Below are 26,915 nucleotides of genomic sequence, written 5' to 3'. Positions count from 1 at the left end.
TTATTTTTATCGTTTTTTTTATCCTTTATCCCATACACTCATGATGGTTTTCCGAGATACGAGTTCTTCCACCTACAAAACGAACAGTATCGTGAGCTTACCCCTCAGAAAGGGACAGAGGGGTCCTCTTTGGGGTAACCCTCCGGTGTGAGAATCAGAACAGTACCGTGAGCTTACCCCTCAGAAAGGGACAGAGGGGTCCTCTTTGGGGTAACCCTCCGGTGTGAGAATCAGATATTGTAGGAGAGGATAATCAGAATCTGAAAATGAGTAAAGGACTTAGAATATATTTTCTTGCCTGCCTCCAACTGTGGAGGTGGTGTGGTATTTATAGTATTAGGGTTTCCAATGATTGGGCTCAGACCCAATTACGGCCGTTTTGGCCTCCTCCTATTGCTTCGCGCCACGTGTACTTAGGACACCTGGTGCTTTTTTATTGATTATTCTCTGACCAAGGTATTTCATCTGACCCATGTGCCATCACGTGGTGGCACATGGGCTTTGCTGAGTTGTCCACCCTTCATTGGCAGCTGTCAACATCAGCTGATTCTTTATTCCTTAAAAGATACCTTCTGGAAGGTTGTCTGATGAGTACAATCATGGTTGTCCTTATCCTGATTTGGATTAGACTATTGTCTCATTTGTTGTGTGTCGCTTATGCGCGGCCTTTATGCGCCTATCCCGGGGATGCGCAAGGTCTTCTCTTTATTCTCACACTAAATGTGTGTGTTGTGTGCATATGTGATATGCGCCACGCGCAGATGTTTCATGCGCTTGCGCTAGGTTCTGGCTTTGTGTCTTCATGACATCCTGATTTCAAGCCTCTTGTCTATATCTTGTGGGTTGACCCGCCCCGCTCGATGTTAAGGCGGGTGCATACCCTTCACTGTTCTGAATGTCAAAGATATGACACACATTGCAAAGGGGTATTGAAACTTTGAAGGCTGCAGAGGCAGTTTTGGAATTATTTTATTCTTTTACTTTTAGTATTTAAATATTCTAAGGGTTTTTATTATTTCTTTAGTTAGTTTGAGGTTTAAGCTAAGGGGTTAGAAGCAATTCTCACATCCATCAGTTCTGGTAAGTTTCATATCACCATTAGTATTGCTAGCACCGAGGGCAGCCAATCGCACCATTGGTTCTTATTCTTCGATTCAAGCAACTCGAACACCAAAGAACTCCACGATCGTCAATCTTCGGTAAATAGAAGTCATATGAAGAAGCTAATATCTTATGACACATAACCTATGAATCAAATTTGTTAAATAGCAAAATTAAAAAATATTAGACAGTTGCAGCGGGGATGCAATGGGAACTCTTGTTTGTTTCGTTATGGTACCGGTATGATAGAATCGCTCACAATAGAAACCGGAAGAGAACCGAAAAAAACACCTTACGCATAAAAAAAAAGGTAATATATAGGCAGTAGTGTATTTGGGATATTCAATTATAGCCCCAAGCTTAATCTCTTTCTCCCGGTTTTCTTCTTATGTAAAGTTGACATCTAACGAAACATAATCCAGATACAATTCAATAGACTTTTGGCAATTTTGAGTAATCTAATCTTGAAATCAAATTATGATAGTCAAATAACAAAAGAACAAGCCAAACAAAAAAGCCAACAACATCTTCATCGTAGCCTCCGCCTAACGGCGAGGGCGAGAGCTTTCTGAAGGCGATAATCAATTCAAAGTAGCAGAGGTTCAGGGTTCGAATCAGTTCAAAACTGTAATAGACGCTAATTTGGCGAATCACGCTTGGGAACAGCCCCACTCATTTTACAGCCTAGTAAATGAAATTGAGAACCCTAAAAACTTTAAAGTCTGTTGCTGTAAGTCAGTGGTGGAGCTGTTGCTGTAAGTTTGTAACTGCCGTCGTTGAGTTTGTGTTGCAAGGTGTTGCCTTGCAACGTGTGAGAATTCTACTGGGTAGGCTTATGAACAGTTTCTTATTGTGAGACAACGGTAAGTTATGATTTAATATATATATAAATTTTTTAATTCTTATTTAATAGATAATAAAATAATCATTAAGTAAATTTGAACCCTAAAAGAAAACATTAATAGTTACCATATATAAGAATTTGTATGTTTACCACTATAATCCTACATTTAATTAAATAAGAAATAGAAAAGGAAAAAATATGATTGGTTAGAGTGACTTATCGTATTTCTTGCAATAACTTGAATTTTCTCAAGAGGTTAAGCTATATATATATATATAGAGGTGGGTTAACGTACAATAATGGTTTATCATACATTACGTACGCGACCTTCTAGAGGGTTAGATTTAAAAACACGCAGTGGCAATTTCGTAAATAACCCAACAGTAGTTCGCGATTAAAATTCATCGATTACAAATCGACTTTGATCCAAATTCGGAACTCGTCGCTCAATCTAATCCAATTTCTAAACTCTAATCACAGCTTCAAATATGAAATCTCTAAAGTCAACAACCAAATCAAAATCGAACGGCGTTGAACATCAAGAAATCTTCAAAATTGATCAGAAAATGATGATTTAATAACTGATGTGTAGAAGTATTTAGATTCATCAGTCGATTATGGAATTGCAGAAATAATGCACTCAATCGAGCTCTAACTAGGGTCCAAAATATTATGTTTAAACGTTCTGAAACAAAATTGAAAACCTTTAAACGTTCTGACAAAAAAAGAACATCTTTAAACGTTCTAATACATTCAATGAACTTCTGGATGTTCAAAAAAATGAACATCTTTAAACGTTCTAATAAATTCTAAGAAGTTTTGGGTGGTAAAAAAAGTTTAGAAGTTCTAAACTTCTAAACAGAACTTCTAAACTAACAAAAAAAAAATAAATTCCTGTAACATGAAATTGAACACTGAAATCACTTCATATAATCTCGTAATCATCAAAAATTATCAATCGACCGTCAATTTAATCATCGATTCGATCATATCGATTTGATCATATGAACAAAATATGGAACTTCTGCAGCTGGGTTTCTGCAAATGGCGCTTAAAACTTTAAATGTTCAGTTAAAACCCATCACTCAAAACTCAAAATTGATCAATTGAAACTTCAAATTGATGATTAATTGGACCAATTCAAAGTTTAATTGACCAATTAGTTCAACAATTTCAATTTCAATATGTCAGTTTTATCAACTGACCTGTGAACAAGTCGTGACGGAGGAAGATGGTGTACGGTGGAAAGAATCGTTGGATGGTGACGGATTGTTGAACGGTCATGGTGAAGGTGGACGGAATCGATGGGAGCAACGAATCAGATTTGATGAAAATTACAGTATTGCCACCACGTGTTATTTGAAATCGGCAGGATACGAGTCGTGTATGTAATATACGATTAGGGATTATTGTATTGGATCATTTATATCTATATATATAGGGATGTGTTATTGTAAAGGGAAAAGTGAATACGGTGCTGTGAACCGTGTAACCTTACACGTAAAACCCATCAAAACTACGTAGTTTTGATAAAAACTTCCTAAAAACTAATCCCTGAAATAAAACACGTAAATCCATAAACATCTTCTCTCTGGTGCAAACCCTACTGCTCTCTGTTTATAGTGTTCGACAAGTAAGAAGGACGAAAGATTGATGCAGTTTGATGCTTCTTCGAATCAACCATATCGATAAACCCTAGGTTGTTCTATCTAATAATGAAGACAAAGATTAACAGTGAAGACAAAGATTAGGTCGTTCCCTAATCTACCCTGCAATTCTCGAATCCACAACCTCTGCAGGTAATATTTTGCAGTTCCAATTCAAATCGATCATCTAAGTATGTTTTTTAAAACACAGATTTATAGAGAATATGTTTGATTCTAATATTCTAGTTGGTCTATAAACCCTAATCCCCTAAATCTTAATTTTTCTCCTATTTCCAAGTTACAGACGGTTCAATTCTTGTTTCGCTTCTACTTGGAGTTGTAATAGACAAAGAAGATGGAATTGTGTTGTTGCAGGTGCAAACTTTTTGCTAAAGGTGAGTTTTTAATATTGTATACATAATCATATTAATCAAGTCAACACTTATATTTGTAACTAGGTTTAAAAGAGTTAATTAATTTGTCGGCAATACATCATGAAACTCACTCTTGAAGAAAATCATAAAGCATTTGGTGCAGTTAGACCATAATCATTTGAACCATTATCTTCTTATTAAAATTGAATCTGGTGTGAGCCTGATAAAGGTAGACCTCATCCTTTTGTCATTCTTATAATCTTTTTTATTTAATTTCTAAATTTTAAAATTTGCATTCATGTAGGTAGATGGAGATGGGATTTTTTATTGGGTTAGCAAGCAGATGCAGGTGGTGGTGCTTACCAAAGTGGTACTAAGGACTAGGGATGATGTTGACTAAGTGCAAGTGTTTACTAACTGTGTATTTTTTTTATTTGCTATCCAATTTTAGCAAATAGGTTATATGAATGACATTTGACCGATTCTATTTACTTTTGAAGCTACAAGGAATAAACTTGAAGATAAATTGAAAACAAGTGAAGATGATACAAGATAAATGGGGAGATACTTGATTTATAGTTTGATAGGATTTCTAATTTTTGTTGTTGCTTTTAATGTTTATGTAAACGGTTGTCATTGTATTAGAAGAAATGGAAAATTTCATATTTGTTATGCACTTTGTTAGTGCAGATAAGGATTGAAGAAATGGAAACAAAAACGTTCTTTGTTATGTATTTTGTTAGCACAGTCAAAGATGTAATGCATCTATATGTATGAAATGAATATCATCTATTTGGAATGTTGCATAGTTTTACATTAATTTTGGAGTTGTATACTAGATTAACAACATTTATTTGGTTACATGCATTTGCACAAATATGCAGCAATTCGGCTTCCAGTATTTGCATTTTGGATCGTTTGCACACACATTGTAGGACCTGCACACGTTACTTAATTAAAGGAGACAAACTCAAGCTCGTCTCGTTTTAACCATAACAATAAAAATACTATAAAATCCTAAAGCAGATATGTTACAACACATAAAAAATTCGTACAACGAATTCAGCCACAACTTATTTCATCCCATAATACAACCGTCCATAGAAACATTTCTTAATAAGAGCTCCATATACAATCCAGCTCAGTGAGACCCACCTGCATTTTCTCCGTCACCGGCGTCAAATTCCCATTGCTGCACATTACTCCATCAGCATGAACCGACGACTGTGGGGGGCGCTGCACACTACTCCATCAGCATGAACAAACGACATTGAGAGTTGAAGTTGTTGTGTGAGGCAGTGGCGAAACAGGGTACGTGATGTTGGCCCGTTTTGTTTTAAAATACTATATTTTGACCCATCTCAATTTATATTTCTACGTTTTGACCCGTTTAAATTTATATTTTCTTGAATTTGGCTCGTTTAAATTTACTATATTTTCACCAGCTTCTAACTGATACGTTTCGACTCGTTTAAGTTTGCATTTCTATATTTTGGCCCGTTTCGTTTTATATTACTATATTTTCACCCGGTTCTAACTGATACGTTTCGACTCGTTTAAGTTTGCATTTCTATATTTTGGCCCGCTTCGCTCTATATTACAATGTTTTGACCCGGTTCTGGTTTATACGTTTTGACTCGTTTAAGTTAGTATTTCTATATTTTGGCCCGTTTTGTTTTATATTACTATATTTTCACCCGGTTCTAACTGATACATTTTGACTCGTTTATGTTTGTATTTCTATATTTTGGCCCGTTTCGTTATATATTACTATATTCTCACCAGCTTCTAACCGATACGTTTCGACTCGTTTAAGTTTGCATTTCTATATTTTGGCCCGTTTCGTTTTATATTACTATATTTCCACCTTGTTCTAACTGATACATTTTGACTCGTTTAAGTTTGTATTTCTATATTTTGGCCCGCTTCGCTCTATATTACAATGTTTTGACCCGGTTTTGGTTTATACGTTTCTACTCGTTTACGTTTGTATTTCTATATTTTGGGCCGTTTAGTTTTATATTACTATATTTTCACCAGGTTCTAACTGATCGAATTGATATATTTTGTTTTCTACGAGCGTATTTCAACAAAAAAACCATTGCAACAATTTCTCTTAAAAAACCATTTCAACATAAACATACTGCCAATAAAATATCAAAACTAATAAAAAATGAAAAGATCTAAAAATTACATCAGCAAGTTTATTTCGTGCGCTAGTCAAAGAAGTGCCACCATAGTAACTCTCCAAAACTATCAGCTCTCCAAGTCGATTCACATATCATCATTCTCTTCTCACTAACGACTCATCGTCCTGCAAAAAAAAATTAATGTAAGTACCATACTAACAACCACTATTTATTAGTAAATACATATTTACCTCCTTTTTTTTCGGACATCCGGTGATGTAATGTCCCGGTTGTTTGCAGTAAGAACAAATTTTCTTTTTTGGTGTTCCAGGGAAAACTTGATTCTAGTTGCACTTTTGGGACGACCTTTATTATTTGTTTTAACTTGTGGATCACGACTAGAAATTTGAGGCATCAAGTTTACTTGCGAACTTCCCACATTAAAATTCTGTACAACACATTCCAACTGTTTGGAATGTGTTTGAACACTTTGTTCTTCTAAAAAGCTTACCAAGATGGAATTTAGTTTCTTTATTTCACATGGGGAATCTCTTGCATGTTCAATTGCTTTTCTAAAGTTTGACTGAACACGCCATAAAGTTAACGCACTAACTTCATTTCCAGTATTTGTGTCTTCAATCGCAATCGTGTGATTATCAGATTTATACCTAACATCCAGTGTTCACCTAGGTAAAATATAATGATCAGGAATGGTTTCAATATTCCTCTTCTTCAACACATATAATATATGCTTGCATAATATCCCGTCTGTTTCAAACTTTGCACATGAACATGTTACATCTATCTTATCTGAGAGTCGAAAGGTAACAGTTCTCCAGTATATTTTATCAATATCAAGTTGTCCAACCTTATATTTGATTTCTTCTAAAGTTTTGCTTATCGTCTCATGGGTTAAATTAAGGGTAGCTTCGGTCCATTCTTTCTTGAATATATCAAAGAGCTTCCTAGTGTAACGTTGACTTGCTTTTTTCTCTATCATACTTACAGAAGAAAGATTCTGCTTTGAGTCCATGGTCCTGAAGTCTTCATCGTTTTCGGAACCCCTTCGGCAAGCAACAGCTTTATCATAGTGGATCACAAACTCATTCACCATGGTATTTGAATTCACAAATCCATCAAAAAAAGAATGAATGCTCTCGCTTCTTCCACTTGATGTCATGCCAGCAAAAAAAAATATTTCAAGAAGGCTTTAGCCCAATACTTGCGTTGATTATACATCTCTGTTATCCAACTACCACTTTCAAATTGGTATTTACCACATAAAAATTCCCATTGATTTTCAAATTCTTCAACAGTATTACTCTTTATCCACTGCTTGTATGGCTCTTCAATGTCACAATAACGAACTGTAAGTGCTCGAAGATGTTCAATCTGATGTTTCTTTATATGCCATGAACAGAAACGATGTCGGGTTTTTGGAAAGACTCTTTTAATTGCATTTCCAATAGCTTTTTCTTGATCAGTAATTATTGCCAATGGATGCTTATTAAACATGCACTTTAAGAAATTTTCAAATAACCATTCAAAAGTCTCTTGTTTCTCATTCTCCAACAACACACCAGCAAAAAGCACGGATTGGCGGTGATGATTCACCCCGACAAATGGAGCAAATGGCATTATAAACTTGTTGGTCATATATGTGACATCAAACACAACAACGTCCGCAAATTTTATATATAAGTCTCTTGATCTCCCATCTGCCCAAAAAATATTTCTAGGAGACCCATCGTCAAATAAATCGACAACAAAATAAAGGTCACGGTCTTCTAGTAATTTATCTTGGAAATGTTTAATAAGACCATAAAACTCTTTACCCTTGTATTGTTTTCGTTGTTCACCTAAGATATCAGAACATTGTTTTGACGTAACATCATTTTCACTTGGATTTTTCATAGTATTTACGACCTTCTTGATTTGACAAGGTCTCAACCCGGATTGACCAAGTTCCAACATCAGAGATTTGCAAACCAGTGAGCGGTGAAACTTCCCATGAGACCTGTGTTTCATTACCTTTGTTGGACTAACGATTAGTTCATGGTTGTGTGCATTGTTAAATGCATCAACGGACCATTTCCCATCTTTACCTTTTGAAATCCGAAGAAACGCTTCACATCCGGTCCTCAAATCCCTGCGACGTTTCTTAGCTTCTCCCGCAGAACCATCACGCTTCAAATATTTAAACCCCTCTTTGTTGCATACATATTTCCTTCGATAAGCCTCATTTGTTGTTTTATTTTTATGAGCCGCACATTTACGTATTCCAAAACCATGTAAAAACCTATAACCATTATAGAATTCATATGCGTCATCAGGAGTATCGAAAACCTGCCCAATTACTTCATTTGTTACTTCTTTTTCAACCCCAGAATCCAAGTTTACAATTTCTGTCTCCTCTACTTCAGAATTGGAACCGTTATTTATGACCAAAATACCCGTTTGCATCAATATGTTCGATAAGATTTCTTTCAAAAGCTTCAGTCTCTGATTGAACAGTTGCTAAATCCATTATGGTGTGGATTTCCTGTATCAGCAAAAGAAAAATATTGGAACATGTAAACTAATAATCAACAAGTGAAAGAAAGAATCAGAGAATCAGAATGTGGATTAGTACACAAACTTCTTAAGACCGATTGATTAACCACTTTGCTGATCTAATCAAGTAAATAGAGAGAAATAGGAGATACAATCATAGTATATCAGAACCTACCTGATCGATTATAAGAGCACGATTAATTGCTTTGTAGTCTACTGCATCAATCTTCGTCCTTGTTAATTGTTAATCGTTCGTGGTTTGCAATGAAGCATAAGAGAGCAAAGAGCAGGTACGTGTTTTTTCTATGTAATTGATTTATGTTTTTTGGGTTTTTTTTTTTTTTATCAAAACTACGTAGTTTTGATGGGTTTTACGTATAAGGTTACACGGTTCACAGCACCGTATTTACTTTCCCCTATTGTAAAAACACAATGTTTTCTAAAAAGACTAGGAATAATTATAGACCATTAGATCAAGGCATCCAAGGGTTGCGATTAAAACTAACCAAAAAACCACATAGTGTTTTAGATTTGGTGTTCCATTATAGTGTTTTGAGGGACAAAATCGTCCATAGTGTGTTTTAAAAACAAGTAACTGCCATTAGTTAGTCAAATCACAATAGGTAAGAATAACCGTTATGTCTATTTTTTACACGATCTATTACTTTGAGTGAAGATAGTATTAGAAAACCATCTATATTTGAATAAATATAACATTTATAAAAATTATTATTTTGAACGGCATTTATACAAATTATAAATGTGCATATTATGAAACTATGATAATATTAACTATAATAATATTATTAAACCAACAATCAAACATATTTTTATGAAAAAAAAACGACATTTATAAACCAAAACCATATATATATATACAAAAGAAACTATAAGATGGACAAACACTACAAATTTATGAACTAGCAAACTAAAAATAATAATAATAATAATAAAAATGACAACCTTTGTAAAGTTAGCATTTATTTATAACAAACAAAATAAATCTGTGATTTATGAATTCATGTTATTATTATTAGTATTTGAAAAAAATCCTACTTTGACGATGTAGTTATGAATTGATGAGCATACTCAATTACAAAAGTCACGTATTTCCTTGATTGTAGGAAATCAGTAGTTATTTGTATTTTTAAATATAATTAAAAGAAACTATAAAATTACCTTACTACCCTTGATTGTAAATTTAGTGTAATGCCACATGTCAAATACTTATTGGCTCTTATTATTCTTACGAAACTATATATTCTTATTTAAACCCTTTTATATATATATATATATATATATATATATATATATATATATATATATATATATATATATCGGGGATGGATCTTGCGAGAAGTGATATTACAGCGAGAGGTGCGAGAAGTGAATGTGTAACTTCATTAATCCCCAATTTTTCACTCCCTTACTTATGATGTTACCTACATGTATGTAGGCTGGTTGTATTTATGTCTTAATACACATTCAAACCTACATATACACATACAAATGTATCAAGCCACATTGAAACCTACGTACCTACACCCATACAAACATACGTACACATATACAAACATACGTACCTACACACGTACATACGCACCTACACAACGCACCTACACATAAGAAATGGAGTTAAATTAGGGATTAATCGAGTTACACATTCACTTATCGCACTTCTCGCTGTAAAAAAACTTCTGAAATGATCCAATACCTATATATATATATATATATATATATATATATATATATATATATATAATGTACATATGCATGTGAGAGGGTGATAAAATGAACCCACCACCCCTTGTTTGTTGCACGTCTGCAGAATCAACCGCAATCCCACAAACTTTGATCCCACAACAATGAATTGAGCCCACCTTGTTTGTCTATTTTGCCAACTCATCCAAACCTAAGGTATTAGTGCATTATTCCTCAAAAATCTCACCCCGCCCTCTCTCCTTCACATAATACCCTCTCTCATCCACATCTAGAGGTGCACAAAATAACCGGTTCCGAACCCGACCTGGCGGAACCGACCCGGAACCGGTTCCTACCCATACCCTACCCGCGGGTAGGACCAGGTATAAGATTTTTCCTCGGAGCCGTACCCGGAACCGGTGGAAAAAACCCGGAGGAACCAGTCAAAACTTGGTCAAATACCCGACTATACCCAAAACCGGTTCCTACCCAAACCTGGTTTGACTTTTGTTGACCATACCCGAAACCAGGTAGGAACCGGTTCCGGGTTTTAACAATACCCGATATTGTGCACCTCTATCCACATCACCTCTTTATCTTCAAAAACACCCTAAGAATCATTGTGGATGCTTCAATAGATATAAAAGAACATTGTGCCTGCACTATGAAAAATGTGCGCTTTTGCCTTTTGCGCCACAATACGTTTCTCTCGCTTCTTAAAACCAAGAGAGGCTCTTCATTTAGGGTGTTTTGATAGTTTTCGTTGTTATTTAAAGAAGCGTAAGACAGTCATTTTGGAAAAATTAACATAAAAACTGTATAAATGAAATAAGCAATATTAACTATATTGAAATTTTCAGAAACTGTAGACCGAAAACAACAATGAGAATTAGACATGTCAGTTTGTATTTCATGCACAGAAAAAAAAAATTAAGACATGCAGAATAGGGTTGTAGAATGTTAAAAACAAAACTCATATCAAGTTGATATGACTGAATACACATATAAAAGTCGATTCATGCTCAAAAGTCACAGCTCGAGCTTTAAAGAGAAATTAAGCCCAAGTCAAGCTTTGAGCTCCTACTTTGAAGGCCAAATCAAGCTGGGGCTTAACTCAAAGTCACATCTTTACTCTCCCTATATATCACATAAATACCCAACTACCAAAAACACAAAAAATCACCAAAACATTCAAAACCTATACAATTTTCATTATTTCATCCACAAACAACATACATAACCAAACATATAACACTTCATTAGAGTCCCATAGTTTTCACATAACCAAACAAAAACATAAACAAGCCTCAGAAACATACCATAACCCAACCCGGCTCAGAACTTATCCACCGCAATACCATCCCTACAAACATCATACGCCTGTCTACTTCTCGACTTCTTCAACCCAGCAGTGAAATGCAGCTTGGACCCTTCAGAAGGGATGCAAGTCACTTTAACCCAAATCATAACTTTTGTCTTGAGTCCTTCTATATCAGTTAACTTTCCTTTCTCAAGGTAACCAGTTACACTGGTTGCAAACCTTAAAATGGGTGAGTCTCTGTAACCGACTTCACAGATTGTGGGTATGAAGACGGTTAGCTTTTTGGTTTGTTCATCAAACTCGTAATTTGTGGCATCGCGAGGGAATATACCCACTGGCAAGTCGTGTTCCTTGAGTAGTTCAGTTAGTGGCTTTTGCATTTTTCCTGCAAACGTAAAATCACAATATTAACCCTGGCTAGAGAACTAACTTGGACTGAATTGGTGAACCCAAACACGATACACAGTGGCGTACCTACCCTTTGGATAGGGGGTTCGGCCGACCCCTGTGAATTTTTTTTACTAGTATGTATGTGTTAAAATCCTGACCGACCCATGTATAATTTTGACCCCGACCCCTGTGTGATTTCGAGAACGACACAACCCCAATGGAAGTTCGAGAACGACCTCATGAAATTTGAGACCGGCCCTAATAATCTTTTTTTTACTTTTACATATATACAACTATAATTATATAAATGTATATAAATGATATAGCAACTAAATTTGAGTTTAATAGGAAACAATTTAAATACATGTTTAAGAGCATTCACATCCCATTCCCTATAATTGTGTGTGGGAAGTTTATAAATTATGGGGTGGAGTTATGAGTGATTGTGAGTGTAAATTATAGGGTGGAGAGAGAAATGTAGTGATTTTTTGTAAATTTGGGGAAACATTTAGGAAACATTGTTTGCCTCTATTTATTTTTTAAAATTTGTTGGATTGGTTGTGAGTAGAGGAGAGAGAAAACTGTAATGATAATGGTATAAAACATATTATTTAATTGAACAGGAGAGAGAAATGTAGTGTTTTTTAGTGTAATTATATAGATGAGGATGGAGAATGGGATGAGAATGCTCTAAAGCTCAAATGCTCAATTAACTTATGCTCAATTTTATGCACAAGTCTCAAACTCCTAACCTAATCTACATTTAAGCTAATTAAAAAAAAAGGATTATGATTGCGGAAGTAATATGTCTGGTGAATTCAATAGATTAAGTGTTTTAATCTTAAAATTAAATGTTTCGGTTATACATTATTTTGCTCACTTCATTTGCATTGGTGTATTGTTTATTCGTTAATTAAAGTTAGCTCTCGTATCATTATTACCCGTTGTAACCGTAAGCTTTGAAATTTGCTTTTCGGAAATGGAGTACGTGAAGTCCGATTTGCGTAATCAGATGAGTGATGAGAGTTTCAACGATCGTTTTATTTGTTTCATTGAAAAAAACTTGCTTATAAATGTCAAACTAGATGTTGTTTTGGTTTAATTTCAAAGAATGAAAACTTATAAAGAACAAAGCTAGATATATTGTACAATAATTATGCACTTAAAAAAGTTTCTCGTACTTTTCTTTCATTTTTTTTTGGTAATATAATGCTTTGTTTGATTATCATTTTTTCTACATATATATCCAACGCAATTCCGGACCAAAAAAAAAATATTATATAGCGATATTGTGTACAGAAACAAAAACTTTCAGACCACTTTGAGAAAATTTCTTGGGTCCGCCACTGACCATACACTTAATTGTGTCAAAAACATCAACCTTAATTTAGGCACACTTAAAATCGTGCAAAATAAACAGGATTACAAGACACACTGAACCATTTATAAAAACGACCTAAACGGGTTGATGTGTTAGCAGGATGTGATCAAGTTGTAAACAGACTAAATTGGTTTTAAAGTCGTAAGAAATGATTTTAAAGGCCGTAAACAACTTTCCGGGACAGCCTACTTAATTAAACGGACCGTAAATGGGTTGACGAGTCAGCATGTTTTATTAAATGGATTAAACAAGCCAACCAGAACATGACTCGTTTAATCAAACAGGTTTGATATTTAGCATTTTATCGTTTTGACCGATTATTAAATGCTATAAAAAACATAGAAAGCATTTAGTAACGAGTCAAAACGTTTAGTCAAACCGGTTAAACAATGACAATTAATACCCTGTCCTAAAAAAAATAATTGCCACTAGACGAGAAAAATGCACTTTAAGCAGATTGGCAATTTCACCCTTTCGACCAATTATAAAATGCTTTCTACGTTTTTTATAGTAGTTTTTATTGGAGAATTAGGGTTTACTTATGTTAAGCCCACAGGCCAAATTAAGTTTTGGAGTTTTAAGTTTATTTTCTATATATAGGGTTCTCCTTCCAATCGATTCGATATTATATTCTTATAAACAGTAAGGCGAAGACAAGGGGGCCAATATCATTTTGACAAACGATTAGTCATTGCTCATATAACTTTTACAGTGCCACCATTTATAGCCCTAACTTAACAAAACATTTTAATGAAATCACATTATGAAGCAAACTTCAATAACTGATGTATATGAGGAAAAAATAGATAGTTACCATGCAAAATTAAATATTTCCCTTATATGTGTCCAAAAGCAAATTGTGCGTTCAACTTGAAATTAGTTACCATAGAAAGAATAAACATAGAAAAACGAACCTTTCATTTTGTTGACAAACCAGGTTGCTCCACCCGAAATACTACTTTGCAAACTCTAAGAAAGAATCAATAATCAATTAATTATTATAATTCATCCACTTTTAGTAAAAAATCAAATCTGCATCAAACAATCGAAAACACAGGATCTTAACCCTCATGCTTTGTAACATATAAATTAAGCAGGTGTTGCTAAGTAAATCTTTGCTTCCGAATGGGTCAGCAATTGGTGGCACCTGTTTAATATTTTAAAATTTTGAAATAACTGAAATTAGTTGGTTAGGCTCCTTATTGGTACATGAAACTTAAAGCTGTGTTATAGACATGGGATATAAAGTAGTTAAATAAGTCGTAATCATGTTTGACACTTACGATTTGTGAGCCCTAGTTTCCGTCTCTAAAGATAAGAATCTAAGTAAACTCAATATCAGTTGATTCTCGTATACAAGCAAATTATCCAAAGAACAAAAGACACCACAGGGCAAATGCACATACATGGTAAGTTCAAATCCATTTCTTTCCGAAAAATCTGAAACTCGTATGAATTTATTTAAAAAAATAACAACCACAAACATTTGCAAGGTGGGTTTGATAAAAAAAAAAAAAAAAAAAAACCCCAAAATTGATAAAACTTTGGTTCATCAAAGATAAGATGTAACCCAAAAGCAAGAGTAACTAGAATCTAAAGTCAAAACTAAACCAAGCATAGTCAACACCCCCAATTTAAGTTAAGATTTGAAAGAAACAATTATAAATAAAAGAGAGATGGAGATGGGTGGTTACGTTGATATCATCGCCGACTGAGTTAAGTTCTTAGTTGGCTTTGTTACCGAGCCAGTAACTTCCGAACTTACCCATAAGCTGATCCATACTTATACAAGTCAACAAGATCAGATCAAGATGAATCAGAATTGTGATGATATTGATTGTGATTCAACCCTAATTTCTAGAGAGCAAGAGAGGCTGAATCGGTTGGGTTTTCTTTTGTTTTGCCACTTTCACGTATGTTACATTTTGCACCCTTACACTTATCTATTTATGCATATATGTTTTCTCAAATAACAACTAACATTCATCAAGGTAAACTCTGCCTCCCTATTGGACATCTGGGTACGAACCCAACATACGTAAGGGTTTACGGATTCCATCAGTTCTCGTGTATCAGGTGTACATTGTCACAGCAGTCGACCTTGAATATTGTCCCGAAAATAATAGGTTTACACGTGAGATCCTCTGTTGTTCAAAAAGATAAACTACAGGAAAAATTACACTAACTCACAAAATTAAAAGACAAAGTATATATTTTTTTTACCCAAAGGAAATTCAAAGACTTGACCTCCTCCATCAACTTAGACACAAAGATTTCCTTGCACCAACAAGGAGTCAAAAGTATACCTTGAAGAATTTTTCGTTTCTTTAAGTTATATTGACGTTAAATTTTACTCAAAATATTGAGTAACTCAACTAACCCGACTAGCCTGAACCAACTAACCCGAAACCTGACAAACCCTAACCTTAATAGGGTCGGGTTGCGTGTTAGATTTATTTTTTCTCAAAACTTGATTAACCCGAAACCCGATTGGGTTGACCCGATTAACACCCCTACCACCATGTACCAGCCACTAACCCATTTTTTTTATATTTTGAAATATGTTTTTGTATTTACTGAATTGAAACTAATAACAATGACAAAATGGAAGCTGGTGTGGTAGTATTGCTGCGTTGTTGTAAGTTGCAGACCCGAGTTTGAATCTTCATTTAGTCGGTTTTGGTGTTTTTTCGGTTTTTTTTTTTCGTTTTTGGTGTTTTTTGTTCCATTTTTTAAATAGAAATAGTTTTTCGTATATATAGATTTCATACTAAATTAAACAACGGAAAAAGTAAGGTGGTGTGGTGGTAAAGCTATCGTAGTGTATTATGTTTTATGTGTTTAAACCTTTGGATCGTTACTAGTTTAAATAAACGTACATCTAAGTTTCTATCGTGGCTACTACTTGAAGTTGCATTATACATTTATTAATGTATGTGCGATGTCTGACTAGTTTTTTATATAAAGCTCTATAAATTGAGTAAATGTTTGTTAAATTCGACGATTTGTTTGATATAAAATAAAAATCTTCTTGTAATTCCATAGCAAAACTTAAAATCGGGTATTTTTGTTAATTACGGGTTCATACCCCTTTTTTCACCATTAATAAAATGTCTAGAATAAAATATTGATTATCTTTTCATGTAAGTAAGAGAATACATAATTAATAATAAACCCATGAACATGTTTGATATCCTGACAGATTTCCCTTTTATGATGTATAGTTAAGGATGAGGTCAGCATTCTGCAAAGAAACATGGTTTGGAATAGAGGAGACACATAAAATTGTATGCGTTTTTTGATTAGGTTATGATATTAATTTTTATCTCTCTTTATATACACTCAATGGAAACCCTTTATTGGTTAATTAAAGATAATATGACCCATCAACAATTACCAAACTATTATATGGTAATGTATAATTTGATCTAATATTATATAAATAATTATAATGGCCACATATAAATAAACAGATATTAATATTTGTTCTTTCATTTTCCCACTTGGCCGAGTAATAATTTATTATGAGTATTAGATAAGCCTGATCGGGAGTTAATATACAATTTAGCTTTAAACTCAAACTTGAGCAGAAAAATACAGTCACTGAATTGAACATTAGCTCAAGTCCCCCCTCCCCACCCCCCAATTAAATATACAATAATACGTCCTTATTTTAAAACATAAGTAGTCATGATCAAAATTTTCAAGTAAACCATTTAAAACGTTTGATTTGTACATTAATTCGTCTATATGTCATTATGCATGTAGACACATTATGAGACATACAAAATCACAACTGAGGAAAATTAATAATTAGTCATTCGTAGTACGATATGCAAATATACATGGTCATTAGTAATCCCGTCTTAATTATTAAGTGCTTACGATAGACTTTTAGTTATCGGACCATAAGCATATCATGAATGAATTCGTTACGAAAATTTAGTTTCCTCATTTCGTTTATAAACGAATAATTAATTTCATATCGAAATTTTAGTGCATCACCTATCAAACTGTTACTGTTTGAAAAAATATGGTAACTGACTTTGTTAAAGTAAGCCTTTAATATGATTTTTATGGAGTTAATAAAGTATGGGTCCACTGATAAATTTTAACAACATTTATTTATAATTGTGTTGTGATTAATCAACATATTATGTCATTATAACTCATATTGTTGTTATCAATTCATTGTGACTCCTCCATGGGATAGATTTAACTGCTGACATAAGAATATATCACGAAAATCACATTTTCTTATCTTTGAATATGCCAAAGTTTAGAGTAATCAACCGATTTGAATTCTCACTTCTTCTTTTAAATTATAGTTTTTCGTTTCCTTTAAAAATATCGCAATACTTTTTTAGATGCTTCACATTAATCTAGAGATATCTAGTGTGTTGCAATTTGAGTAATATCTGAACGAGTATAGACTTGAACCTACATACGTCTTATACTTAATGAAGCATAAGAAAATAATCTCAACGATCATACTATCCTATAAAGAGAGCAATATTGTTTGTTATATGTGTATGGACCCATTTAAGGCAAAACTTATGGAACAAGACTAACGTATCTTTTGGTCTATCTCAGGGATCTCTCTAAGATATATCATATCAAAGTATGTACGAACAATGCTTTGACTTATTAAATATATAACTGTCAAAAGAATGTCATCTATATAAAGATAAGTGTTTTTTCCAGATGAGGATCGATGAACGCGATATTGATATACAAAACCGAAAACACATGATGTTTTTTTCGGTGTGTTTCGCTACTAATCGATGGATGAAAACGACCGAGCACATACACAAGATGTAAATAATCACTCGTTCAAGCTCATTAGAAATTTCGAAAGATTATCGTTACAATATTGTAACATCCCCTTTTCTCGTTTCGGTTAATAAATTAAATATGAGTTACTATGAGTTGGGCTTGTGTTGGGTTAAATGGATATGAGTTATGGACTTGGGTTAAAAAGGAAGAAATAAAGACCATGGGCTTAAGCTCATGACCCATCATATATAAACAATAATTACTCCATAATCCATTCATTTCACATATTCCATACACCATAAAAAACACACACGTAAGCTCTCTCTCATCTTTCTCTGTTTCTTTAACCGAAACCAAGAAGAAGAATCGATCCCGACCCGAGGTAATGATAGTATGATATTGTACGGATCCAAACCCGCTAGGTATAGCCGCGAAACGATGAGCCGACACCCTCAACCGTTAAAGTCACGAGATCCGGATGAGATCGGGTATAAACGGGTCAAAAGATGAGCTTAGGGGTCACCCTAGCTCAGATCTGGGTCAAATGAGACGAAAAACAGCGAAAATGGTGCGAAAATACGTTTTTCCGGCCACCGCCCGTTTTTCCGGCGATGACGGCGCCGGAAAGGCGACGCCGGAAAAGGTATACGAGAATAATGGAATGTAAGAGAATGTTTCTGACATTCTCTAACCTAACCATAATTCGTTAGCGGGGAAATAACGAGCTAGCATTAATTCGTCATGACCATTCGTTAAGTTGAAATAACGAATTAGAAGCAGTTCGTTATAACAAATTAGAAGCAGCTCGTTAAGCCATTCGTTAAGTAATTCGTTAACGGAGAACTGACGAATGAACCCCCAGTTCGTTATAAAGGTTCAATTCGTTATACAGACCGGTTCGCTATAAAGGTTCAATTCGTTATACAGATCGGTTCGTTATAAAGGTTCAATTCGTTATACAGACCGGTTCGTTATAAAGGTTCAATTCGTTATACAGACCGGTTCGTTATAAAGATTCAATTCAATATAAAGTCAAGAAGTAACGAATGAGCCCCATTTGTTAAAGAATTGGCTAACGAATTAAAGTTTAAAAGAATGACATAAAGGTCCCTGGACTTGTAATAAAATGGATTAAACCTTGGACCTTGCCAGGGGCTCTGCCCCTTGGACCCTGCTAGGGGCTGCTGCCCCTAGACCCCGCTGCTAGGGGCGTTGCCCCCGGACCCCCATTCGTTGAGGGTTATAATTAAACTAGAAATACGATATGGGTAGTGATAGTTAATTGATATGTATAATTTTTATACAGTTAGTCGCGCACAACTAAAGAAAGGAATAACCATAAACGGTGAACGTAACCGAGTTCAGATTAATTTCTAGCCCCACTTCCTTGTTATGTTTTTGGGGCTGTGTGCATACTCAATGAGATAGTAAATACACTTACCTTATGTGGTAAGTGTATGCCTTGTATGATCCATGTATGAATGAATGCTTGACGGTGCGTGGACGATCTTCGGATATTGCATGTACCGCCAGGTGGTAGTTTAAAGATATGATTGCTATATATGATGTATGAATGATGTATCTATGCTATATTATATATGAATGATTGATAGTACTTGAACGATCTTCGGATATTGCACGTATTTTTAAGGAAAGTATGTAAAGAAATGTATGGTATGGTTGCACGGAACAAAGGGACCACACCCTAATAATATATATGTGGATAGGGACCAGGCCCTGATAATATCTGTGAGGATAGGGACCAGACCCTAATAATATCTGTGAAGATAGGGACAAGACCCTAATAATATATGTGATGGTGGGGACCAGACCCTTATAATATCTGTGAGGTTATAGGGCGGAAGGCTCTTAAGTAGTATGGATAGTTATGCATGTACTATGAAGGTAAAGAAAGTATGAAGAATTAATGTGTGCATACTCAATGAGATAGTTAATACACTTACCTTAAGTGGTAAGTGTATGCCTTGTATGATCCATGTATGAATGAATGCCTGACGGTGCGTGAACGATCTTCGGATATTGCATGTACCGCCAGGTGATAGTTTAAAGATATGATTGCTATATATGATGTATGAATGATGTATGTATGCTATATTATATATGTATGATTGATAGTACATGAACGATCTTCGGATATTGCACGTATTGTTAAGGAAAGTATGTAAAGAAAGGTATGGTATGGTTGCACGGAACAAAGGGACCACACCCAAATAATATCTGTGAGGATAGGGACCAGACCCTAATGATATCTGTGAGGATATGGACCGAATCCTAATAATATCTGTGATGTTGGGGACCAGACCCTTATAATATCTGTGAGGTTATAGGGCGGAATGCTCTTAAGTAGTATGGATAGTTACGCATGTATTATGAAGGTAAAGAAAGTATGAAGAATGAATGTATGAACGTATGTAAGAAAGTAATGTGAATAGGTTAAGAATGAATGGTGTACAAACCTTCGGGCATGTGTGCAAGTATGTGAACTAATTGTATGTTGTATGATTAATTAGAACTCACTCAGCGTAGCTGACTTTTAGTATGCACGCAGGTGAGTAGGATGAGACAGCTGGCTTGAGCGGGGACACATGGCAGATGAATAAGAGTCTGGCATCTGAAGACTCATGTTGTTTTATACTTAATGTTTTAATTTTGAAAGACAAGAATGTTTTAAGACATGTTATGAATTATCATGTAATGTTTGTGAAAGTTTTAATATTCCACGAATGTTTAATTCAACTCTGAAATTTAGAATTGTGTTTATGAGTAAATCCAACGTCCAATGTAGGGCACCAACAACGGGGCCTTACAAATATGTGTCTCGTAAGAATGAACGGTTATGAAATGAAAAATAAGAACTACTTTTTATACACAACACGCATTCGCTAACTAGACATGCACATTCGTTAGTCCTTGATCTCACATTAGTTACTCATGCACGCATTCCAATCACACCTCATTTATTCCTTTACATCATCATTCGTTAAACTTGTTTCCTTCCATTTGTTAACTTGTATGCTTTCTCATTCGTGCTAATTCTTTAATGCTCATCTTTCATCTTTAACAAAGACTAAGCGACTCGTTTGTTCATCTCCCAACACTTATCACATTTCATGTACTAACAGACCCCCCTTGACAATTCTTGGAGTTCGTTAACCGTTACTCTTTGTCGCTTTAAGTTGGTCTTTCACTTGATCTTCATGTGTGTCTTTATACATATAATTCCATGAAGAAAATGCACCAAAAAACTGCCCCTTGGCATTAGTTGTACGTCTCCAATCTTTATCAACATCAATCTTGTACACACGATCAAAATTTTCACTCCCCCTTAACTAGAATACTCTACCATAACTTAAATTCACCATCTTGAGAAGATTCAAGGATCGAATAATCATCACTCTTATCATAACTGCAGTCAATCAACGCATTCCATCAATAAACTGTAAAGTCTATCTTGATTTAGAATTTGAGCACAAAATTGTATGAATAGAAATGTGTAATGGTGAAAACATTTTAATAACGCAGCAAAACAATTTGTAATTGTATGTCACTTGGCGGAAGATCAAAAATAAATTGGAAAGAAAAATCGTGTTGGCTTTTACAAACTTTATGCTAAAATAAAACCCAAAATATTTTTGATTTTTCAAAGTTTATGTCAAAACACACCTAAAATAATTTATATTTTTGTGAAAAAAGTCACAACATGGGATCATATTGACTAGTAATGACCTAGACTCCACATCAATTTTGACATTATTATGCAAATATCCAAAGATGATTGCAAATATAATTGTCCACTTTAAACTTTATACAGATCAATCTGTAGGTTTACGATACGTATTAGGATTAAATTAAGCACAAATCTTATGTGAACCCCATCTATCAGACACAATTTGTATATCTTATACAGTGATATTAACATGTAATACATTTATCTTTTCTTAACCTGATTAGCTGTTACCATGCAAAAATAACAAAAAGAAAATAAAGCTGAAGGTTAAAATTTTTCCTTAAGGTGGGTATTTCTACACGCAGATAAAGTTTCATTTTAACAAAATAAAAAGATAAAATAAGTTGAAGCATGGCCTTAACATCAAGTTCGATACATGACTTTCACATGTTTGTGCTTATAGTATACGCGGAGAAGGTCCAGGACTTGTACGAAACACCAAGAAAATAAAGCAGAATACTTTGGTCTTAACCCTCATATCGGTATTACTACACGCAGAGAGGATCCAAGACTTAAGCAAAAATAAAGAAAAATGAAGTTGAATTTCTTTTCAAAATAAAAGAAAAAAATAAGTTGAATTTCTTGGGAAAATGAACCATGTACACACAACAATCCATAAACTTTGTGGTACTTAAAACACACATTAACTGAGCATCAAGATGTAATACCACTAGATTTGGTAAGCATTTAGGTTTATATCTTTCAATACTTATAGGATTTGTTAAGCCTATCATACACATCATATAGTTGAGCTTATGACAAATTTTAGTCTAATTATTCATGTGATAGGTCCTCTAAGTCAATGTACCATCATTTCCCATATTAGTCAGATCAATTTATCAAATTTTATGTTTTCATATTTTTATATTTTTATATTTTTTCATACAGTATTTTTGGATTTTTCTCATTTTCTCCCCCCTAAAAATATACACACTATATAAATTTGCAGAAAAATAACGAAAAAAAAACGATATTTCAATATGGAAAAAAATCTTTTGAAAATCTTGTTCACCAAAAAAGAAATCTTGCATTTAAAAATGTGAATGATGAACAAGTTTTTAGGTTAAAATTTTAATAAATTTTAAATCTTTGCAAGTAACAATCAAATCAAACTAAACCAATATGTCGAGATAATCTACTATCAAAAAATTTTATTTAGCAACAATCCATATACGTTGATAGATCTTCTTCGATATCCCTGCAGAAAAATTAAATAATTTAATAAGAAAATGGAACCCAGACCATAGTCGTTGGTCGACCAGTATCCTTAACATGTTCAGCACATGCAGTTGGAATCTTTAGTTTCCAAGCTGGTATCATTATATCAGCTTGTGTGTCTCAAAGCTTTAACATCGTAAGAATTGTGAGAATTTTCAGGAGATTTTAACAATGGATTAATGTAAACTCTTTGTTGTTTAGATTTTTGTTCAAGTGTCTCTAATTGCACAAAAGTTAATGAAACCTTGTTAAAAGCATCAGGAAATTTGAGTCTTCTTCTATAAGGACAATCAACTATCAAATACCCTTTAACATTGCAGTAAAAACATTTTATCAATTCAACCCACGCTGAAGATGATTCCGTTACAAGCTTAGTCGCAAAGGGTTGAATTTTTCATAATTTTTCTTTTGGAAAAAATCAAGATTTGATCATTGTGAAAAATTTTTCAATACATCAGAACCAATAGATTTGACGAATTTGTTCTATTGAAACAACATTGGTTTGGAGTCCTATTGGGGTTTTGATTTATCTTTTTCCTTTCCCCAATATTCCCCAATAGGCATCATTGATGTATCACAATTAACTAAAACTGAATTTTTCAACACACTCAGGTTTAATAAGAGCTATCGGAAATAGCTCATCAACAAACATCTTGTCAACACCTTTTAATTTATAAACTTTCCAGATTTTACCCTTAACACTCGATTTTGAAATCTTTTCAGAAACAACTTTCTTCTCACATGTCCTTGGTGTAACAACAAATTTTGGTTTACCAGTTTTTGATTTCTCAACATTTTGTGGTTCACAATGAATATGATTTTCAATAGGTATATTTTCATTCTTGTGAACCACCACTGGTTCAACCACATTTTTAATAAAAACATCATTATTGTTCTGACAGAAAACCATATTGCTTTGAATATGAGATTTTGGAGTTAAACAATTTGTTTCTTTCTTAATAATCCTCTTTGGCTCAATTAGTTTAACTTTCTCGTCATTGTTTATTTTTGACCTCACTAACAGTCACAGGAGGATCTATTGTCAGTGGATAGTTAATGTCCACTTCTTTAGATCTACCATGTCTGGTCGTATGGTGTAATCATTATGAAAAGTGTCACACCCTCAAAATCCAATAACGGAGTTTTACCGTAAGAGAGTGTGAACTAACAGGATCGGAATCATTAGTTATAATCAAACCATAAGTAAAGTTTTCAAACCACGAAACATTTGAGTGTAAATAAGTGCAAAAGCGTAAATTCATAAACCAAGTGTTGCGTCACGCAGGACGACTTAAAACCCAATTAATAACAGTTTAAAAACGAGTTTGCAAAAACGATAGAGTTCAGTGTAATTCATGTTCCTATACCGCGCGCCCGCCTCGGCTACCTGAGAATAACATACTAAAAGTGTCAACACGGGGTTGGTGAGTTCACAAGTTTATATAAATAAAGTGTTTGCGTTTGCGTTTGCGTTTTGCGTTTTGCGTTTGCGTTTTGCGTTTGCGTTTTGGGTTTTGCGTTTGCGTTTGCGTTACCAGATAATGTTAAATCAATTATATATCTATAGGTAGCTAGCCTATAAAACAAGTATTACTAAGTGTTCGACACCGAAGCTGACTGTTTATCAATTGCCTTGCCACCATGTCTATCCAGACCATGGAAAATGTGTTAGCCAAGATTACACCCGCTCGACCTCCAGTCGAGTTTAGCGTTGGGTGGGGTTTGTCAAACCCAGTAGTACTACTCAACAGTGACTCGCTATTATCTAATATTAAACGGTTCGATGTTATGAAGGACTTTATTTGTTTCGTTTGCCACTTAGCCTTTACAAGTGATATATAATCTAATAACAAAATCAAAAGCGTTTCGGAGTATGTATTCTCCCCCAAGTAAAAGCGTTTAAAAGAGTAAAAGGGGAAACGTGAAGCTCACTGTTTGCGAAGAACTCAAAAACAAGTCAACCAAGAGATGCGCGTCACAGAAAATCCTCACTAGCGTTCTAAAACAAGAAGAGATTTTCTAAGTGTTGGAACTATTATTGAGTCTCTAGACTCGGCACATAATACCTATGCATAAGATACGTTTCGTGTTTCGTTTGTGAATTGTGTGTGACTCAACAAACACATTGGTGATACGTTACATGTGTGAACAACTACTTACGTGTCAAGTATTAATATTGTACATTACTAGCAATCATTCCCCACAAGGGCAATTTAGTCAAAAACATGGCAATTATCTAGCAATAAGCACGTTTCATGTATTTTCATATAGTTCAGCAGCTAGTTCTATCAGGACAGATTTCTACTTGAAAGATTACTCTATTCAACAAATCATAACATATCAAATAATTCACCAAAAATCGTCACAAAAGCACACATGAGTTAGGTTTCCAGAACTATTTTTATTGTATTTTTATTCCACATAGATTTCTCACAATGGTCAAAACATTACAGTAAACTCACAGCAGTCAGAATCATGCGCAACAGAATGTTATTTGTTATTCCTGTTAAATGAAAAATCCAATTAATGCAAGACCAATTGGGTTAGATTCCTAACTCAATATATTTTCTTCCAGAAGTGGAACCAACCCATTTGGTCTTGTAGTTTATGAGATATCTTAGTCGCAAAACAGACTAACAGCAGGTCTCCCAAATCAGCCTTGCACAACAGTTTTGTAAAATAATAAAAACAAACTTTTATACGTCCAAAAATTACAAACTAGGACTTTTCAGAAACTAGACTCGACCTAGTATATTATAAAATCAACAATCGCATCAAAACATAACATTAACATCGAGTTATAGTCGTCCAAACACGAATTCAATAATCTGTCCAGCATCAGTTTTCATCAAAACTCAATAAACAATTAACCTATGAACTAACAATCATGCATGTAACCATAAATCATCAACAAACAACATATTTAACACTTAGGGTTTATGTTTACAGGTTTATCATACAATTAAATGATAGAATAAATTAGATATGAAGCTTATTTACCTAGTTATCACCTTGGATCCTTCAACAACCTTGTAAACAACTTGTATGTGTATGTGTGTGTGTGGTAATCGGTCGATCCAAGGGGGAGGGGGGCTGCCGTCGCAGGTGGTAGAGGGAGAGGGAGAAGAGGGTTAGGGTTTATGGTTATGGTTGTTTATATATTAATTAAATAAATGACAAGTTACAACTAGCACCCTCAACTTCTATTTTGTATAATTCTAGCATAAAACATAAATCACCTCCATAATATAATGACATGCATACAAGTACACATTTATACATATAAACGTAACACATAATTATATCAAGTACTTGTTTATAATATTCATCGTTTGTTCACCAATGGTTTGAGTCGACTAGTGTGTGTTTCGGTGAAATTCCGAAAGACTACTTGTGTAGTGATTGTCATGCGTCATTTAAACCCTAGTTTAAATGTAATGAGATATGCGTTATGGTTCGTGTGATCTTAAGTTTGAATTAACGGAGTTCGGATTAACGGAGTTAACCTGAAATTGACGAGTGTCACAAAAAGGAGAAGGGATTCAACAAACCCTAAACCAGTATTACCACCATTATGGTGATTGTTATTAACTTCAATAATTTCACTAAGTAGAAAAGATGAATTTCTATATTTGCCCAATTTATTCTTTAACTCCATCACCTCATTTTCAAGCGTAGTTATTTTGGTTATGAGTCTCAAAATCTCTTGAAACGGATTTTCAATAATGATTAA

General features: G+C 34.1%; 2 long non-coding RNA genes and 2 pseudogenes across 3 annotated transcripts; 1 reads left to right on the top strand and 3 right to left on the bottom strand.

Annotated features, from left to right (window-relative positions):
* Nucleotides 1-3,597: 3,597 nt before the first annotated feature.
* LOC143583123 (uncharacterized) lies at nt 3,598-4,709 on the top strand. Its single transcript, XR_013144102.1, has 4 exons — nt 3,598-3,744; nt 3,896-4,194; nt 4,270-4,335; nt 4,466-4,709. It is a non-coding gene; the product is annotated as an uncharacterized LOC143583123 (long non-coding RNA).
* A 725-nt stretch (nt 4,710-5,434) lies between these two features.
* Nucleotides 5,435-6,363, bottom strand: LOC143583122 (uncharacterized). The gene is made up of 2 exons (XR_013144101.1): nt 6,003-6,363; nt 5,435-5,832 (listed from the first exon to the last, which is right to left on the bottom strand). It is a non-coding gene; the product is annotated as an uncharacterized LOC143583122 (long non-coding RNA).
* A 77-nt stretch (nt 6,364-6,440) lies between these two features.
* LOC143583120 (protein FAR1-RELATED SEQUENCE 5-like) lies at nt 6,441-8,557 on the bottom strand (annotated as a pseudogene).
* A 2,976-nt stretch (nt 8,558-11,533) lies between these two features.
* On the bottom strand, nt 11,534-15,221 carry LOC143583121 (uncharacterized protein At5g01610-like; annotated as a pseudogene). Its single transcript, XR_013144100.1, has 3 exons — nt 15,135-15,221; nt 14,355-14,409; nt 11,534-12,054 (listed from the first exon to the last, which is right to left on the bottom strand). The product of XR_013144100.1 is annotated as an uncharacterized protein At5g01610-like (transcript).
* Between the last annotated feature and the right edge of the window lie 11,694 nt (nt 15,222-26,915).

The sequence above is a fragment of the Bidens hawaiensis genome, unplaced genomic scaffold, assembly GCF_021521415.1.
Source record: "Bidens hawaiensis isolate Kalapana, Puna unplaced genomic scaffold, B.hawaiensis_p1.1 tig00032135_1, whole genome shotgun sequence".
Taxonomy (NCBI): Eukaryota; Viridiplantae; Streptophyta; class Magnoliopsida; order Asterales; family Asteraceae; genus Bidens; species Bidens hawaiensis.
This window is presented reverse-complemented; position numbering and strand designations above follow the sequence as displayed.